Below are 19758 nucleotides of genomic sequence, written 5' to 3'. Positions count from 1 at the left end.
CCACAACAGAAGATAAAAGGACAGCATCGAGACGAGAGGGGAGGTGGAGACACAGACTCACCAGGGAAAAAGCCCCGCCATGGCACGTCACAGTCGGAAGGGACAGCAAAGGCACGGAGCCTCCCTGAGGAATGAGGAATTCGAGCTCCAGCTCAGGCACCCCAACCCTTATGGCCTGCCCAGGAGAGATGAGCCCCCAAAACAGCAGGTTTTGAAAATCAATGGCGATTACATTCAGGAAAACTAGGAAACTGAAGGGAACAGAAAACTCACTCTTAAGGGGCTTGCCTACACTCACTCAACCTGGAAACCAGTCAAAAACACCAATTTGACAAAAGCATACACCACTGATAAAGCAGATCCGTTTACTAACAACCTTAAAGGGTCTGCCAGAGTGGCAGAAAACATTAGGGGCTCTCCCCATGGACTGAGGCATTGGTAGGAGCCATTGGTAGGAGCATCTCAGTCTACCCTACTAACAATGGTACTGGTGGGCACCATTTTGGAATTCTCCCTGTAACCTGCTGGTGTCAGTGGATATACTCCACTGAGAGTCTTGTCCACCAATGTACCCCAGCAGCCATGGACATGCCCCCAGCCAGGCCAGGAGCCAGCCCCACCCACCAATGTGCCACAGCCATAGCCCCGCCACCATAGGAGGGCACCACACAGCCCACGAGGGGGACACCCCTTGAGCCCCTGGCTCTGGTGACCAAGGAGATGGCACTTCTGGGCCCCACAGGTCATCCCCTACATAAGGCCGCTCATTTAAGACTGGGAGAGGTTGGTGACTCACCTGAGACATAGAAACACACACAGTGTAAGGCAAAATGAAGAGACAGAGGAACGTGTTCTGAATTTTAAAAAAACAAGACAAAGCCTTAAAGAAAGAATTAAATGAAACAGAGATAAGCAAACTACCTGATAAAGAGTTCAAAGTGATGGTCACAAAGATGTTCCCCAAATGCGGGAGAAGAATGGGTGAGCACAGTACAAACAGCAACAAAGAGATAGAAAATATTAGAAAATACCAAATGGAAGTTATAACTGGACTGAAAAAGACACGAGGAGTCCAACGGCAGACTGGATGAAGTAGAACAAATCAGTGAGCTGGAAAACAGAGCAACGAAACGCCCAGACAGAGCAGCAAAACGAAAAAGAATTAAGAAAAGTAAAGACATCCGAGGGGACCTTTGGAACAACACCTAGTGAAGTGACTTTCGTGTTATAGGGATCCCAGTAGGAGAAGAGAGAGAGAAAGGGCCAGAAAAAAAGAAGTAATGACTAAAAACATCCCGAATCTGGGAAAGGAATCAGACATCTGGGTCCAAAAAACCCAGAGGGTTCTAAGCAAGACAAACCCAAAGAGTTCCACACCAAGACATGTTGTAATTCAGATGGTGAAAGATAAGGGAAAAACTTGTTCTGTACAAGGGAAACCCCACAAGGCTATCGGCAGATTTCTCAGCAGAAACTTTCCAGGCCAAAAAGGAGAGGCATGACACATTTAAAGTGCTGAAAGGAAAAATCTTCCAACCAAGATTATTATTCAGAACTGAAGGAGAGATTAAGAACTTTCCAGACAAGCAAATGCTAAAGGAGTTCATCACCACCAAACCAGCCTTACCAGAACTGTTAAAGGGACTCCTTCAAGCTTAAAAGAAATGGCACTAATTACTAGTACAAAAACATACAAAAGTAAAAATCTCACTGAAAAAAGGTAAATGTATAGCAAAGAGAGTGAATCAATCACTTATAAAGCAATTGTAAAGATGAAAAGACATAACTGGTAAAATTAACTAAAATCATAGTAATTAGTTAAGGGAAGCACAAAATTAAAAAATGTAAAACATGTCATCAAAAATATAAAACATCAGGGGTGAGGAGTAAAAGGGTGAAGCTTTAGAATGTGTTTAAAATTACACTGCTGCCAATGTAAAACAGACCGCGATTATCACAGCAGATTTAATGTGAACCTCAAGGTAACCACAAGGGAAAACTTAGAGTAAATACAAAAAAGAAAATGAGAAAGGGATCTAAACCTAACAGGAGAAAGCCGTCAAACCGCCAGGGAAGAGAACAAGAGAAGAAAGGACCAGAGAGCAACTACAGAAACAGCCAGAACACAATTAACAAAATGGCAATAGATAGTATATACTCATCGATACTTTAAATGTGAATGGACTAAATGCTCCAATCAAAAGCCACAGAGCGGCTGAGTGGATACACAGCAAGACCATCTATACGCTGCCTACGAAAAACTGACGTGGAAGTAAGGACACCCACAGGCTGAAAGCAAAGGGTTGGAAAAAGATATGCCATGCAAATGGCAATGAAAAGAAAGCTGGGGTAGCGATACTTACACAAAATAGACTTGCAGACGAAGACTGTAACAGAAGGTAAACAGGAGCCCTACACAATGATAAAGAGGTCAATCCAGAAGATACAACTTTTACTAATACATATGCATCCAACAGAGAGCACCAAGTCTAGAAAACCAGTCTTAACAGACCAAAAGGGAAAAACGCAATACTACTAGGAGACTTTAATACCCCACTTTCATCGATGGATAGGTCGTCCAGACAACAACAAGGAATAAGGAAACATCGGCCTTAAACGACACATTAGACCAGGTGGACTCAACAGATATTTACAGAACATTCCACCCCAAAGCGGCAGAAAACACATTCTTCTCAAGGGCACACGGAACATTCTCCAGGATAGATCACATGCCGGGCACAGAAGTCTCCACAAATCCAAGAAAATGGACACTTTAGCAAGCATCTTTTCCAACCACGATGGTATAAAACCACAGATGAATTATAAGAAGAAAATGGGAAAAATCACAAAAATAGGAAGATTACAAAAAACAATAAAACAAAAAAATAGGAAGATTAAAAAAACATGCTACTGGAAAACCAATAGGTTGAAAAAGAAATCAAAGAGGAAATACAAAGCAATACCTAGAGACAAATGAAAACGAAAATAAAACACATCAAAATCGGGGGGGGAGGCGGTAGAGGTGGTTCTAAGAGGGAAGTCTGTAGCAATGCAAGCCGACCTCAAGAAACAGAAAAAATCTCAAATAAATGATATGACTTTACACCCAAAGGAGCTGGGGGGGGGGAGAACAGAAACAAACCTCAAAATTAGTAGATGGAAGAAAACATTAAAGATTGGAGCAGAAATAAGTGAAATGGGGACTAAAAAGACAATATACAATGAGACTAAGAGCTGGTTCTTTGAAAAAATAAACCAAATTGACAAAGCCTTAGCCAGACTAACCAAGAAAAAAAAAAAAAAGGAAACTCAAATAAATAAAATCAGAAATGAGGGGGGAGAGGTGGGGTTCATACCACAGAAACGCAAAGGATCATCAGGGACTCCTATGAACAGTGAATGCCAACACCCCAGTCAACCTGGAAAAAACAGGTTTCCTATCCTAGAAAAAAAAAAGGGGGGATCAATTCCTAGAACCATATAAACTTCCAGGATTGAATCACAAAGAAAAAGAAAATCTGAACAGAATGGTACTAATGCAAGGAGATTTTAACAGCAACCAGAAACCTCCCGACCACAAAAGGCCAGAACAAGGCGGCTTCGCTGGTGAATTCTACCAACATCCAAAGAAGATTTAATACCTGCCTTTTTCAAACTCCTCCCAAAAATTAAGGGACGGGAAGCTTCCAAACATATTTTATAAAGCCAGCGTCACCCCCAATACCAAAACCAGCCCTGATACCTTTTACAGGCCAGTACCCTGGATGAACAGAGACACAAAAATCCTCAACAAAGTATCAGCAAACTGAACCCAACAATACATTAAAAGGTTCATACACCGTGACCGAGTGGGATTTACTCCAGGGATACAAGGATATTTGACATCTGCCAATCAATTAACGTGATACAGCACATTAATAAAATGAAAGACAAAGATCCTATGATCATCTCACCAGAGGCAGAAAAAGCATTTGACAAAATTCAATGTCCATTTGTGATGTCGAAAAACTCTCAAAACAAAGTGGGTATAGAGGGAATGTACCTCAACATAATACAGGCCGTATATATGACAATCCCACAGCAAACATCATCCTCAACAGTGGAAAGCTAAAAGCTTCTCCTGTAAGAACAGGAACAAGACAAGGATGCCCACTCTCGCCACTTTTATCCGACATAGTACTGGAAGTCCTCGCCACAACGATTAGGCAACGAAAGAAATAAAAGGCATCCAAATCAGAAAGGAAGAAGTAGGGGCGCCTGGGTGGCACAGCGGTTAAGCATCTGCCTTCGGCTCAGGGCGTGATCCCGGCGTTCCGGGATCGAGCCCCACATCAGGCTCCTCCGCTATGAGCCTGCTTCTTCCTCTCCCACTCCCCCTGCTTGTGTTCCCCCTCTCGCTGGCTGTCTCTATCTCTGTCAAATAAATAAAATCTTTAAAAAAAAAAAAAGAAAGGAAGAAGTAAAACTGTCACTATTTGTAGAGAACATGATACTATAGGTAGAAAACCGTAAAGAATACACCAGAAAACCACCACACCTAATAAATGAATTCAGTAAAGTTGCAAGATACGAAATCAATATACAGACATCCGTGGCATTTCTGCGCACTAATAACGATTCATCAGAGAAAGAAAATAAGAAAACGATCCCATTTACAATTGTATCAAGAAGAATAAAACACCTAGGAATAAATTTAACCAGGGAAGTGAAAGACTTGCACACTGAAAACTATAGACATTGATTAAAGAAATTGAAGAAGACACGAATCAGTGGAAAGATATTCCATGCTCATGGATTGGAAGAATATCATAAAAATGTCCATCTGGGGTGCCTGGGTGGCTCAGTCCATTAAGGGTCTGCCTTCAGCTCAGGTCATGATCTCAGGGTCCTGGGACTGAGCCCCACATCAGGGTCCCTTCTCATCATGGAGCCTGCTTCTTCCTCTCTTCCCCACTCGTGCTCTCACTTGCTATCTCTCTTGCTATCTCTGTCTCTCTCTCTCAAAATAAATAAATAAAAATCTTTAAAAAATGTCTCTCTTACCCAAAGCAATCTACAGATTTAATGCATCCCTATCAAAGTTTCAACCCACACTTCGCAGGACTATAACAAATAATTCTAAAATTTGTACAGAACCACAAAAGATCCCAAATAGTCAAAGCAATCTTGAGACAAAGAAACAAAGCTGGAGGTATCATGCTCCCCGATTTCAAATTGTACTAGAAAGCTATAGTAATCAAGACAGTACGATTTTGGTACAAAAAGAGACGCACAGGTCAACAGAACAAAACTGAGAGCCCAGAAATAAACCTGCACACATATGGACAATGAATCTACACCAAAGGAGCCAAGAACACACAATGGAGAAAGGACCACCTCTTCAATACATGATGCTGGCAAAACTAGACAGCCACATGCTAAAGAGACAAACTGGACCCCTATTTTGCACCAGACACAAAAATGAACTCAAAATGGATTAAAGACTTGAATAATAAGTCCTGAAGCCATAAAATTCCCAGAAGAAAACAGAGGTGGTAAGCTCCCTGGCATGGGTCTTAGTGGCATCTTTGTGGATCTGACCCCAAAGGAAAGGGAAACAAAAGTAAAAATAAACAAGGGGGACTAACAAGCTTCTGACAGCAAAGAAACCCACCAGCAAAACAGAAAGGCAACCTGCTGAACAGGAGAGGGATTAGTATCCAACATACATAAAGAACACATGCAGCTCAACAGTAACAACAACAAAATCCCCAACAACCCAATTTTAAAGTGGTCGGAGGATCTGAATAGATTCAAAGAAGACTTCCAGGTGGCCAGCAGACACATGACAACATGCTCACTTATCAGGGAAGTGCACATCAAAACCACACAAATCATCTCACACCTATTAGAACGGCATCATCGAAAACACAAGAAATAACGGGTGTTGGCGAGGATGTAGAGACAAGGGAACCCTGGTTCCACTTTGGTGGGAATGCACACGGGTGCAGCCACTGTGGAAACCAGTACGGAGGTTCCTCAAAAAATTAAGAACAGAACTACCCTATGACTCAGCCGTTCCACTTCTGGCTATTTATTCAAAGAACACAAGAGCGCTGATTCAAACAGATACGTGCACCCCTTTGCTCACTGAAGTATCATTTATAATAACCAAGATACGGTAACAACCTAAGTGTCCCTCGGTTGCTGGGTGGATAAAGAAGATGTGGTGTATTGATACCATGGAATGTCACTCAGCCGTAAAAAGAATGACATACGCCATCTGTGACATGGATGGACCTAGAAGGAATTAAGCCACGTGAAATAAGTCAGGGACAGACAAATACTGCAGTATTTCACTCCTATGTGGTGGAATCTAAAAAACAAAAACTCACAGATGCAGAGACCAGACTAGCGCTTACCAGAGGGGAAGGGGGCTTGGGGCGCGAGCGGAAGGGGTGAGGAGGGGTCAGCTGTATGGTGACGGATGATAACTAGACTTGGTAGCATATACAGATGTCAAATTTTAACTGTGCACCGGAAACTTACAGAATAAAAACAATTATGGGATGTCGGACACTTACGATGTAGAAGGCCTCTCACTTTGACTTTGGGATTGAATTTAAAAAAAAAAAAAAAAGGAAAAAGAAACCACAGAGCAGACAGATTGGAGTCGGAGGAAAGTTCCTGGAGATTAGGGACAGAACAGGTGCATTCCGTCCCAGGAGCAGGGCTGGGGTGGGGGAGTGCAAAGGCCCCGCAGGACTGAGCACAGTGTGTGTGAGAGAAACAGAGAGGCGTCAGGGTGGGGACCGTGGTTAGATGGAGGGGGAGAGGTGGGCAGGGCCATTGCGCCCAGGCCGCTGCCATCTGCTGACGGAGGGGCTGGGCTGGTAAGTGAGTGACATGATCAGGTTAACCTCCGAGGACGTTCGCTTCGACAGCGGTGTGGCAGGGGCTGGAGGTGCGGGCTTCGGACAGTGGTGTGGCAGGGCTGGAGGTGTGGGCCTCGGACAGCGGTGTGGCAGGGCTGGAGGTGTGGGCCTCGGACAGCGGCGTGGCAGGGGCTGGAGGTGTGGGCCTCGGACAGCGGTGTGGCAGGGCTGGAGGTGTGGGCCTCGGACAGCAGCGTGGCAGGGGCTGGAGGTGTGGGCCCCGGACAGCGGCGTGGCAGGGGCTGGAGGTGTGGGCCTCGGACAGCAGTGTGGCAGGGGCTGGAGGTGCGGGCCTCGGACAGCGGCGTGGCAGGGGCTGGAGGTGTGGGCCTCGGACAGCGGCGTGGCAGGGGCTGGAGGTGTGGGCCTCGGACAGCGGCGTGGCAGGGGCTGGAGGTGTGGGCCTCGGACAGCGGTGTGGCAGGGCTGGAGGTGTGGGCCTCGGACAGCGGTGTGGCAGGGGCTGGAGGTGTGGGCCTCGGACAGCGGTGTGGCAGGGGCTGGAGGTGTGGGCCTCGGACAGCGGTGTGGCAGGGGCTGGAGGTGTGGGCCTCGGACAGCGGTGTGGCAGGGGCTGGAGGTGTGGGCCTCGCACGGGCCTAGGGAGTGAGGGGTGGCCCCAACACCACCCAGCTCAGATCACCAAGAAGTTTCCCACGGAGATAAGGAAGCTGGCTGGTAGGGGGATGGGGGTCTCCATGGGGAGCCGAGCCCATGAGGGCACAACTGTGACGAACACAATTGCTTTCCCGAGCCAGTCCCTGGTGGCTGAGCTCTGCATGTGGCCCAGGGGTGGCCCTGTCGATGGGGACAGGAAACTCAGAGCCCCAGATTAGGGGAGGGGAGAGGCCGAGCAACATCCTCTCCTCCCCACAGGCCAGGCTGCTCTCGGGAGGCAGGGTCTGTAGCACAGCTCACCCCGCACTGGGGGGACCCTGAGAGCAGAAGCCCCAGCTCCTTCTCAGCCAGGAAGTTCACCAAGGGCAGAGGCATGTTGTCTCCACCAAAGTGGGGGTCCCCAGGGCGAGGAGGGGGATCTCATATGAGGCGTGGCACACTCAGAGGACGGGGAGCCACCTTCTCCCTCAGACTGGGGGCTCACATGAGGGGCTGGCCAGTGGTGGGGGGGGGGTGGTCTCTGTTCCTCTTTCTTCAGCACTACCCGCACCCCAGGGAAGGCCCAGGGACTGGAGGCTCAGCCAGCGAGCCTCTGGGATTTAAAGGGAGGCCAAGCCCCTCACAGCCTCCACAGGCTGGGCCCAGTGCGTGCAGCACAGGGGAAAGGAGCAACTTCCATCCCTCTGGGCCTTCTCCCCAAGTCTGCGCCCACAGCCCTGGCGGTGCTGGATTTTGGTTCTCCTTAGTCCTTCCAGGAAACCCTGGGGGGTGGGGGGCTTATCCTCCCAAACCAGCCTGCACTCAAGACAACGTTCCTGAAGGCCCAGACCCAGGCGGAACACCGGGTGCACACAGGACGCCTCCCGACGGGCCTTGCCGGGAAAGGCCAGCAGAGGAACCACCAAGCCCAATCACAGATGAGCCACTGAGGCTGGACCTGACTTCCCACGGGGCCCGCCGTCAACGAGCCGACCGATGAACGGAGGGGCAGCAGGGTGGAAGGGGGCAGCTGGCAGGCCTCGTCTGCAGGCTTTCCCCCCACACGGCACACACCCGCTTGCATACAAGGCACAAACGCTCGCACGCCATCAGGAAGGCACGTGCGTGCTCGGCCCTACACAGCAGGACACCTGCCCCGCTCCTGTGGAAGGGTCAGAAGCACTTTCTGCCTCTGAGAAAGCCAGACCGCGCTGGAACCAAGAGGCCCAGGGCCGTGGAAAGCCGCACCTGAGTCTGCAGTCGCTCAGCCCCGTGTGCTGCTGTCAGAATCCAATTAAAAGAGAAGTCAGCAGTGGAAATCCAGCCTCATTTCTCCAGAGGCACAACAAGTCTGCCCCCAGGCCTGAAGGGCTTTACAGAGGCCTGTGCAAACCTGCCAAGCCCTGTGGTATGCGGGTGGCGGAAAGGGCAGGATGCACGAACAACAGTACAGCAGCTCCAGCCCCTCACTCCTCCATGATCTCCCAGCTCCCTGGGACCCCTCTCCACGCCAGGAGCCCGCTCACGGAGCCAGGTCCTGGGAGTCCTGGCTGGGCATCCCAGGGACACAGGTCGGAGTAGATGGCATGCTGGCAGCATGGGTCCCAGTACTCCTGGGGGCCGGGGGGGGGGGCGGAAGAGAAGGAAGCAGTGAGCCCAGCCCTTGCTGCCCACTGGGCTCAGAGCTGGCTTCCCATTTCTCACCTCAGGACCCCTCCTCTACTCCCTGGCCAGTCTTGGAGCCCAGGAGTGGCGGGCCACCTTCCCTCTCAGAGGCTTCTATCCCCCTTGTCTCTGAAGAAGGCCCCCTGCCCAGCGGCCACCAGCACAGTCCTGTCCCTCCTCTGAGCTCCAGGAGGCCCGGCACCCTGTCTACACAGCCCCCACGGTCCAGGCCGGGCAATTTGCTGGCTGCTCGTGCCCCCTGCTCCCCGGGAGCGGCTCTGTTAGAATGATATTCTAGACCAGTGGTCTGCAAACAGTGGCCCTCAGACTACACCTGCCTGCCACCTGCTTGGGTTAAGTTACCTTTTACTGGAACATGGCCACACCCACATAGAACTCAGCACTCTTGACCACACACCCCGGGTCCTTAAGGATGGAAAGATCTGCAAAGAAGTCCTGAACTTGAATTAGTAGGCTTGGTGTGGGTGATGGGACGGGCCCAGCGATTCGGACACCACGTGGCATGGCTGAAGTTCACTGAGGTTATTCTCGGGAGCCAGGGTTTTCACAGTGAGAAGAGTCGAAGACGGAGTGAGAGAAGGTGAGGGTGGAGGTCTGCAGTCTCGGATCAGAATCAGAGCTGTCCGTATGAACCTAAGTTCTTTTTCCTGGCCCTGTGCCCTGCAAGGGTCTGGAAGCAATGACACCCAGGACTAGGGAGCACCCAGGATCCCATGCTCCACGAGAGAGAACCAGCCCAGGCACCCCAGAGAAAGGGCCCATAAGGGCAGGGGGAGGGACAGGGGAGCCCAGAACTTCTCCCAGTGCAGAAGAGCAGGGAAGCGCCCCACGAATAATGGGGAAGTAAGTGCCCAAGGGACCCAGGAGCCAACACGAAGCTCCTACTGGCCAAATTTGAGACAATTTGAGTATCAAGAGGAACGATGGCCCTGGATCATAGCAACTGCATTTGAAAGCAGAGTCTAGGGGCGCCTGGGTGGCACAGCGGTTAAGCGTCTGCCTTCGGCTCAGGGTGTGATCCCGGCGATCCGGGATCGAGCCCCACATCAGGCTCTTCCCCTATGAGCCTGCTTCTTCCTCTCCCACTCCCCCTGCTTGTGTTCCCTCTCTCGCTGGCTGTCTCTATCTCTGTCAAATAAATAAATAAAATCTTAAAAAAAAAAAAAGAAAGAGTCTATAAATGTGTAGCAGTGGTAGTGGGAGAGGGGTTGAGTCGGGGTAAGGAGAACTCCTCTTGAAATGAGGAAAGTTTGGGGTGAAAGTCTGCCGAGGAACAGGATAGGTGCGCCTTGTGTAAGAATCCCCTGCAGGAGACCGAGGAAGTACAAAGGGAAACCAGTCCCTTTAGGATGGGCACCCCTGAAGGACCCGCCTGGCCTGAACCAAGTGATCGAGGATGAGGATGGGACCAGCCTGCATGTCCTGCCCCCTCCTGCCATGCCCCGAGACGCACGCAGCCCCCCCCCCGCCCCCACTGAATCTGCCACACACTCAAAGCCCATCCGAGAAAACTCGAAGTCAATTCCTGGTTGTGACATTTTTATGAGACCCTGGCTTGGATTCCTCAAAAAAGTCAGTATCATGGAGACAAAAAAAAAAATAAAATAAAGGCAGAGGGCTTGTTCTAGATTAAAAGGAGTCTAAAGAGGCATGAAAACTAAATGCAACATTCAATCCCAGCTCGATCCTGCAGGGGGTCAGGAGAGAAGCGATACAAGATACTTGCAGGACGACTGGGGAAAATGCACTTAGGGACAAAATTCCGCATTGAATTCCCGGCTACGATGACGCTGTGGAAGTCACGTCGGACAGCCACGCCCTCCTCCCCTCTTTAGGGGTGAAGAGTAATAATGTCTGTACCCATTTAAAAATGGTGTAGCCAACAACGGGAGTGTATGATAATATGGGGGGGAAACTACAGCAGAAGGTTAACAGTCGGTTAACTAGGTAAAGAATATTTGTGTGTTTTACTATACTATTGTTTCAACTTGACTGTAGTTTGACATTTCTTTAAATAAAAAGTTGGGGGGGGGAGAGACGAAGTTTAAAAAAAAAGCTGGCAGCCAGAGGGAAGGGCCTGGGTCTGACCCCTGGCTGCCGGCTCACCTCTGGCCAGGGAACCGGCTCTCCTCTCTCACCCGTCAATGGGGCCAGGAGGAGAACCCGCCCTCTGGGGTCCCGGGAGTTCTCCGCGGGCAGGGCTGGCCTCCGCCAGTGCTCCGTGCACGCCACCTGCAGTGAGGAGCTGGTCGGGGAGCTGGGAAGGGACCAGGGGTCCTACACGGGCCCACAACGGCCTGTCCCCCTCGGCTGGCTGCGGACACGGGCACTGAGGGCTTCAGGTGAGTAACGCTGCTCCAAATATTGCCGACACAGCCCAAACTCCACCGTACAATATTTATGTGCCTCCAGGTGACGCTTCTGTGCTCGGTTTCTATAAATTCCCCGGGTGCACAGCTCAGCGCTCAAAGTCATTAGAGCTGAGAGGATGCCAAGGAGCAGGGAAGGAGCGCTGGGGTGGTCGGGGCTGCCTGGGGGCTGCCGAAGAAACGGCAGAAGGCTGGCACAGCTCCGGCCTGCTGGGCACCTATGTGTGCCAGGCCCTCCCCACACCACAGTATTGCCTCCTCGCAGAGACCTTTACCAGAGAAGAGGGGCCGAACCTGGAGAGGGGAATGCGAGCCCACGTGGTCCCGCGGGGCAGGGGCAGAGCTGGGCATGGGCCTGACTGCTGGACTCCAAGCTCGAGATACTCTCCCAGGCATCTCCTGCCGGACACCCCAGCAGAGCGTGGGCATACAGGGGCTCTCCGTCCTGCTCCCTGCTCGGTCACCAGGGCGGGTGCCTGCCCAGAGATCGCCCACGGGGCATGTGCCAGTCCCTCGGCCAGCCCTGCCTCCGTGTCACGCCCCAGCCACCTGGGATGAGAGCACCGCCCTGCCATCCTCACCGAACAGGCAGGCTTCGAGAGAGATCCACGGTGCGGGCTCGCTCTGCCAGCCAGGGGACGGGCTGGGGGCGGACAGGCGGAGGGCCCGCTCGGAGGGGCTGCTCCGGGCGGGTGGGCAGGCGCTGTCTGTGGTTTAAAGGCAGTCGGCACGACAACTCCCTTCCCTTTATCTATCTGACTCTTATCAACATTTCGCAGCTGAGGAAACAAATAGAGAGGCTGAATGACACTCATGAAGTCACAGTGCAGGAAATGGGGGGGGGGACGCCAGGATTCCAGCTCAGGGTGGCCAGCCGCCCCAGTTGGTGGGGGGAGGCACAGTGTAGTACCAGAAGCCGGATACCCCATCCTGGGCAAGCAGGATGGACGGTCACCCTGGTGGGACTCCGCAGCCCACGCCCGGTCTCCGAGCCACAGCACAGACACCTTTGCGTGGGCTCCGTCTGACGCCTCCGCACGCTACCTTCAGAGTCCGACCTGGTCACGGCCAGGGGATCATGTGCCGGAAGCAGAGGGGTCCTTCCAGGGCATTTCTCGGGGGAGGGGAGGCTTCAGATATGACACCCACCTCCCACCAGCAAGTCAGTCAGCACCTTGGGGGCTCAGCTGACTCATCTCTAAGGGGGGGGTGGTTACAAGAGACCTGACCCGGTCCTGGACTCTTCCAGCTCAGGGCCACCATGGGAACCGAAAAGGGACGGACAGATGGACAGCCCTGCCCGCTCCAAGACTGACAGCCTGTTCCAAACTTGAACAACCCATTTTGCAATTGACTGTGAAATATTTGGCAACTTTGGTATATTTTCCTAGAAAGATGGTCAACCACTTTTGCCAACGTCTCTAAAGAGTCTGCAAACCACTCTTGGCCCCTCAAAAGTTAAGAATCCCTACACTACACCTGCTTGTCACTAAGCACATACGACCTAGCCCCACTGTTCTGGACTCCCCTCGGCCACAGCAGCAGGAGCGAGCAGGCTCGGCCAAGGGGGCTGTGCCGCCGTCCTGCTGAGGCTTAGAGAGGGGCACCAGGAAGGGTCGCGTCTCAGTTCCAGGCACAGATCTGCACCCGAGACTGCTGGGCAGGGGTCAGGGGAACCACGGGGATGAGGGGAATGATTCCAGGCTTGACCCAGATCCCCAGAGCCCAACTGGGTGCTTTCAACAGGATTCAAGCTACAGTCAAGGACTAAACGACATGAATATAATCGACGAATTTCCCCCTCTCACCTGCACACACACACACAAGGTGCACACACTCGTGTTTATACACACAGGTGCACACACTCGTGTTCACACACACAAGCTGTCCTCACCCCCGTGTGTCTGCTCACACGGCTCAGGAGCCCCTTCCTACATACCCATTGTCACTGAACCCGCTCCAGGAAGCCTGGTTCCCACACGGCCACACCGTCACTCCTCTCCTGGGCTCCCGGGCTCAGTGGAAGGCGTGTCTGCCCCATAGCAGAGCACAGGCGCAGGGCTAAGGCCCCAGCATCCGCGGCGCCTACTCTGGGTCAGGACTTGTGCTGGCCACTGTCTCACCCCACTGCCTTCTCTCCCCAGGTATCTGGGGGAGCCGACGCCTGGCCCTCTGCCTCTGGCTATCCGAGCCAGACACCCTGGTAGGACTCGGGACTGGGACTAGTCAGAAGGAGCTGGAGATCCTGGCTCCACCACTGGGTGTCCCACACAATCCTGACCAAGTCCTGTCCCTGTAAAACAGCTGTGACACGTCGTGCTTCACATACACCGAGCTGCTTAGCCCTGGGGTAGGGCCTATAATTATCCCCATTTTACAGGTGGGGAAATGGAGGGATGCGGTGGTAGAGCCAGGGGCTGAAGACAGCTAGCCCCGCTCCCAAGCCCACACTGACCACCATGCGAGCCCACTCAGACCTGGCAGCAGGACTGCCCCCTTAGAGCTTCAGGCCCGGCAGACCCTCCCCCAGCCTGGCTGCCCGGCGTGAAATGACCATCATGTAACGGTTTGAGTGCACCGGGCACTGGCCTAAGCCCCTCCCTGTGCGATCCCACTCGATCTGTGATGACACCCAAAGTCTGGTCCTGGGCTCAGGCTCCCAGCCTCCACTTAGGAAGGCCCAGCCCAGGGCCCAGCATTCAGGGGTCCATGTGTGGCTCTGTGTGTCTTTGCCAGGTTCTAGGGGGCTGGACCCCTGCTCCTATGGTGTCCGTCCTCCCCTCCCCCCGCAGCGGGGCTCAGAGGGGAGAGTGCCGCAGAGAGGTGGGGGGACATGGGAGAACTACATGGATGGGAGGACAGACTGACAGCCAGGGACGCTGGGGGGCAGGGGCTCAGAGGCGGAGGACTGCCACCTGCCACTGTCGTCTACCCCCTCCCTCACCTCCAGTCCCCCATCTGTTCTCTCCATAATATTTTCTTCCATCTGCCTTCCCCCCTCCTCACCTCCCTTGGCTCCACCATGGCTTCCCAGAACCTGCTCCCTGAGCCGACAGCTTCAAACCACTTGTTTTTACACCATGAAATCCTTTACCAACCTGAATCTTCCAGGACAGGGTGAGACCAGATATGGGATACAGGAAAGCTCTGAGCTCTTCCCCATGGAGAGTGGGGGCCTGGAGCCCTGCCCCTTAGCCAGCCCCACAGGACATCCCTGGAGATAGCTCCTCACAACCCCCAGACCCCTGGAGCAGAGTTGGCCCTGAGCCATGCCTGGCCCTTTGACACCCCCCCCAGAAGGGGGCCCCACAGGATCCCCCAAACCCACCCCCACCCCCTATCCTTCACAAGCTTCCTGAAAGGAAGTTCTTCTGAAAGTCTAACCTCAATTCTTCCTGCTGCTGGAACGCTCTCACTGTCTGAGCCTCCTGGGAAGTCTCCACAACCAATGTCTCAAGTTTCACCTGCCAACTCTTCATTTTAAAAACACAACAGGATGATGACAACAGCAACGACTCACACACCTACAAAAATTAATACACAACTGTGGAGCAGAGAGGACTCCCTGCGGTGACACGGGCCCTGCCGCACAGGCTCAGGCGGCCCACACACCGGGGCTCGGGCACCCCGAGGACTGGGTGAATCTTTCCGCCCTCACGCCAATTTGCATCCCATTACCCAGGAAGCCCTGCGCCTAGATTTCGCTTTTGCAAATTCCCACCCGTTTCGTGTCATAAATAAGACAGGAGACAGAAAACTAATACAGCCCAGTGATGCATTATTCATGCCACGTCACACTGTTATGATAAATTTACAACAGCTAATACATGCAAACTAAGTTTGGGCACTCAACGTGAAAATTAAGGGTGGGGAAGGCGGCTCTACGTGGGGGCGGGCAGGGGGACATCTGGGGGCTGTTGGTGTTCAGGAATCCAGAGAAGTTTCTTTTCGGGCATGCCTGCGGACAAAAAGCACCAGCGCCCGTACCAGAGGCCAGCGCCCAGGCGCTGAGGGTGTGGCGACAGCAGGAGGGGCGGGAGCCCGAGCAAGGTGGGATTACTGACAGCACGCGCTCTGGGAAGCGCCCTTCACGTGCTCAGCACTGAGCTGGGCAGCAGGTTAACAGCACCCCCCCCCCCCAAATCCTTGCTTAGTGGGCCCACCACAGCCAGAGCCCATTCCCTTAAGGGAAACGCCCCTCACAGCCCCGCACGGAGCACCTGCTACTCGCCAGCCTGCTCCCAGCCCCCGGGATGCGATGGGAGCCAACCAGGCGTGGTCCTGCCCTACACAGCCTCGGTTTGGTTAATCCGGTAATTGTCCCCAAAACACCAACATGCAGCTGTGGCCAGTGCTGTGAAGAAGCATGGCGCTGCTGGGGCGGGTCACAGGGAGGTGACCCAGTGCTTGTGGAGGAGGGGAGGTGGTCCAGACAGACTTCTCGATCGGCGGGGGGCTGGGGTCTCATGAGAGGGAGGTTGCCCCAATTAACCCCCACAACAGCCCAGCAGGACAGGAGCCAGGCCCCGTGCCCAAACACTGACAAAACCTGCCCTGCGTTCCGGCACTTTCCAGGCGACCTGTCCCCAAGAAGTTTATTCTTTAATTAAGATGCAACAATCATCCCACAGCCGGCTTCCCCTCCAGCGATCGGTTAAAATGAACTCCGTACGACTGGATTAGACCTTGAAGGTGCCGATCTAGGTAATGAACACGAGGACGCGGTGTTGACACAGGCCCTGGCGAGCTACATTATTATTTAACAGGTCTCGCGGCAGCTCCGCTGGGATCAAGGAGCCGAACAAGCAGCTGGTGGGCAAGCGTCAAACCCAGAGACACACGGTGGGCGCTGGCGCCACAGGGGGCAGACTCAGCAAGGTCAGGGGCGGCCGCCGGGGCCAAGTGGACCTAAATGGAGACAGCTGGTGGGGGCAGGGGTGCAGTCAGAGGCCTGTCCCCAGGGAGCCCTCGAAACCGTGTCTGCACTTCGCAGGGCTACCTGCCCAGCCCAGCTCAGGGGCCCCGACCCTCAGGAACCTCGCCAGCTCCTGTGCCTCCTCCGACTGGATCTGGCACCCCTCGTGCCTCCTCTGGGTTCCCCACTGGGCCTGGTCTTGCCCCCTCGCAGTCTCCTCACCCTGGGCTGACACCGAGCATCCCAGGTCTGCTCCCCACACTGGACTCCGAGCTCCTGAGGAGCTGAGACCAGGTCTTACTCGTGTCCAGCCCTCCAGCACCCCACACAGAGGGCCTGGGGATCAGGGCCCCCATCTGTCCATCCACCATGACTACTGACTCAGAGCACTGCTATGGAAGGTGGACACTGGGGAAAGGAAAATGAACAGGCAGCAATCGTTGGCCCGGAAGACGTGTTGGTGGAGAAAGCACGAGCATAAACAAATCAGAGTTCCCAAGAGTGACATATAACAGGACAGAAACTGCGGGGGACAAATGCAGCCCAAAGGACACAGCCTTCCACCTACCCAGGCAGCCGACACGGAGATTAAGAGAAGACTCAGGAGTCAGACAGACGTGTTCAGATCCTAGCTCTGCCTCCTTCTAGCTGTGTGACCTTGGACAAATCACTTAACCTCTCTGTACCTCTGTTTGCTCATCCATAAAGTGGGACTACTAATAATACTCATCTCATAGGCTGATTTGAGGATTAAACACGTTAATTCCTGCAAAGTACTTAAAACCCATACCGGATCCATAGATGTTGGTTAGTATTATTTTCCTGGGGGAGGCAGAAATCAGGGAAAACTCCTTGGAGTTAACACAATCCCTAGATTAACTCCCTATGTCTCCACATTTGGGCCAGAGCCCCGCTAGACACACCTTCAGCCACCGGCACACTCCCGGGCTTCCCAGCTCAGAGCACTGAGCAGTTCATTCTAAGCATCTCAAATCCCTGCCGAGGGTTTTCTCCAGCCTGGGGGAGGATGGATGTCGCTGCTAATAAGCAATGCCCTTCCTCTGAAATGGAGCATTCTTCAGAGATGCGTGCCAAGCCCTGGGACGGCAGCCGGCTCTCCAGCCTGCTCCCCCAGGCCTGGCAGACCACGAGCCGGGCCGCACAGCCAGCATCATTAGGCTGCAGCCAGACCATGCTGTTTCCAGAGCCCCGGCGCTTCCTCTCTATTCCAAGCAGCAGCGGAGTGCAGTTTCATCAAATATGCATGGCAATCACCTCGTTACCGCGCCGAAGGGCTGTGTACACTGAAGGTGAGCCGCCCGTACCGTGCAGCACACAAACTTTTCAATTTCCTCAGCTGCACACGGGGCGCGTGCTCCCTCCGACCCAACACCCCTTCCTCCGGCCCGCCTCCCCGCACCCAACGCCCTCCTGACGCCCTCTGTGGAGTGCAAAGCAGGTAAAAGGCCATATTGATCCCTCCTTGAGAGCAGCTGGTCCAGAACTAATCTTAAATCATCGCAGCCTCGAGCTGGAGCCTGGTGGCTGCTCGGCCCCAGGGACGGTCGAGCCAGAGCTGAGCTTCGGGGCCCCAGGCAGGACTGCACTGCGGCTGGCGAGCGGCAAAATCGGGTGAAAGATAGCCAGGGCCCGGCCTCATGCCTGTCCTGTCCTTCGTCCATCTGTCTCACGCCGCCCGGGACAGCTGCCGGCAAAGCCAGGATGGCACCCCCGCGATGCGGACCCACACCCCACACCCACCAGCAACAACTCGAAGGGAGCTTGAATCTCCAAATATGCCCTATATATGGCAACAAGGACTTAAAGTAAGGCCAATAATCACAATGATAACCAATGTTCATGGAGCACATGCTGTGTGCTGGGCCCTGCGTGAAACAGCCCTTCCACACCTGAGTGTTCTCATTCAACCCTCTACAGAGTCCTATCAGCATCGCATTCTCCAGATGAAGCCACTGAGGCCCTCAGGGCGCACAGCTTGGCAGGACAGAGCCAGGGCCATCTGAAGCAGTCAGTCGGCCAGCCACACACCTCCAAGGGAGTGGGCGCCCAGGGAACCCAAGGCGGGACATGGTCAGGACAGAGATGGGGGCCACTGCCCTGGGGGACGCCTCCCAATCCCCCCCAAAAGTCTCAGGGCCCTGGGTGGGGGGGCGGGACACAGGGGGGCCCAGCTTTCACCTGGGCTCAGGCCCCACGGCCCCCACCTCCTCCCCAGCAACCATCAGCCCCTGACTCCCACATGGTGTCCAGGTCCTCTGGACCCTTCCTTGGAAGAGTCTTTAGAGACACCTGTTAGTTCACAGCCTGCCACCTCCCAGTGTCCCCAGCGGCCTCCTCCCTCTGCCTCCATTGTCCCTGATGGCAATGCTGAGAGCGTCCTTTGGCTAACAGGGCACTCAGAGGGCCTGCTCCTTCCCTTCTTATCCTCTCTCTGCTCTTGGCTTCTTTATGTCTCTGGGCTCACTCTTCCCACATGGAAAATAGAGGTGGTGTCTCTCCATCAGACTGCAGAGCCCCCAGGGATAGGGGTCTGTCTCCCCCATTTGACTGGAGGCCTCCCAAGGGCAGGCCTGGGTCTCTCCCATCAGATTGGAAGCCCCCCCAAAGGCATTGCTGGGTCTCCCCCATCAGACCGGAGATCCTCAAGGGCAGGCTGTGTCTCCCCCTTCAGATTAGAGTCCCCCAAGGTCAGGGCCGTGTCTTCCACTCCTCCCATCAGACTGGAGGCTGCCATGTGCAGGACTGGGACCCCTCCCCACTTCCCCGGCTGCCCTCAACTGGGCCCCAGTGCTCAGCTGCTGGCAGAGCGCCCCCCACCACGGCTCTCCTCCACACGAGTCAGACCCCGCACAGGTTGCTAGCAGGAGAAAGCCGACAGGGCTCCTGGGCCTGTTGTAAGGACAATGCAGTGGCACTGGGGGAGGGGCTGCAGGGGGAAGGCCAAAGAGTCAGATGGGCCGGGCCTCGTCCTTTCTTCTGCCAAGTGGCTTGAGACCCAGGAGCTTCAGGGACCCTGAAGACCCCAGGGGAACCAGCTATCCCTGCTCTCCTTCCTCTCAGAAGGTGGAGGAGGTGAGAGGCCCTTGGGACAGGTGGGGGGGGGGGGTGTGGCAGGCAAGCCCCTCAAAGCAAACCAGGGGCTGGGAAAGGAGTCTGTGGCTACAGCTGCTCGGGGCTCCCCTCCCCACTCTGGCTTCCCCTCAGGAAAAAGAAGACCAGAGCAGGAGGCAGCAGCCTCCTTCCTGTTGAGGCCTCC

General features: G+C 53.9%; 1 protein-coding gene across 7 annotated transcripts in view; it reads right to left on the bottom strand.

Annotated features, from left to right (window-relative positions):
* ARHGEF10L (Rho guanine nucleotide exchange factor 10 like) overlaps positions 1-19758 on the bottom strand; it is a 109967-nt gene that overhangs the window by 10179 nt on the left and 80030 nt on the right. The gene's annotated exons all lie outside the window — the stretch shown is intronic.

This window comes from Ursus maritimus, unplaced genomic scaffold, assembly GCF_017311325.1.
Source record: "Ursus maritimus isolate PB19 unplaced genomic scaffold, ASM1731132v1 scaffold_32, whole genome shotgun sequence".
In the NCBI taxonomy this organism is placed as follows: domain Eukaryota; kingdom Metazoa; phylum Chordata; class Mammalia; order Carnivora; family Ursidae; genus Ursus; species Ursus maritimus.
The sequence above is the reverse complement of the archived record's forward strand: the minus strand, read 5'-3'. Positions and strand labels throughout refer to the sequence as shown.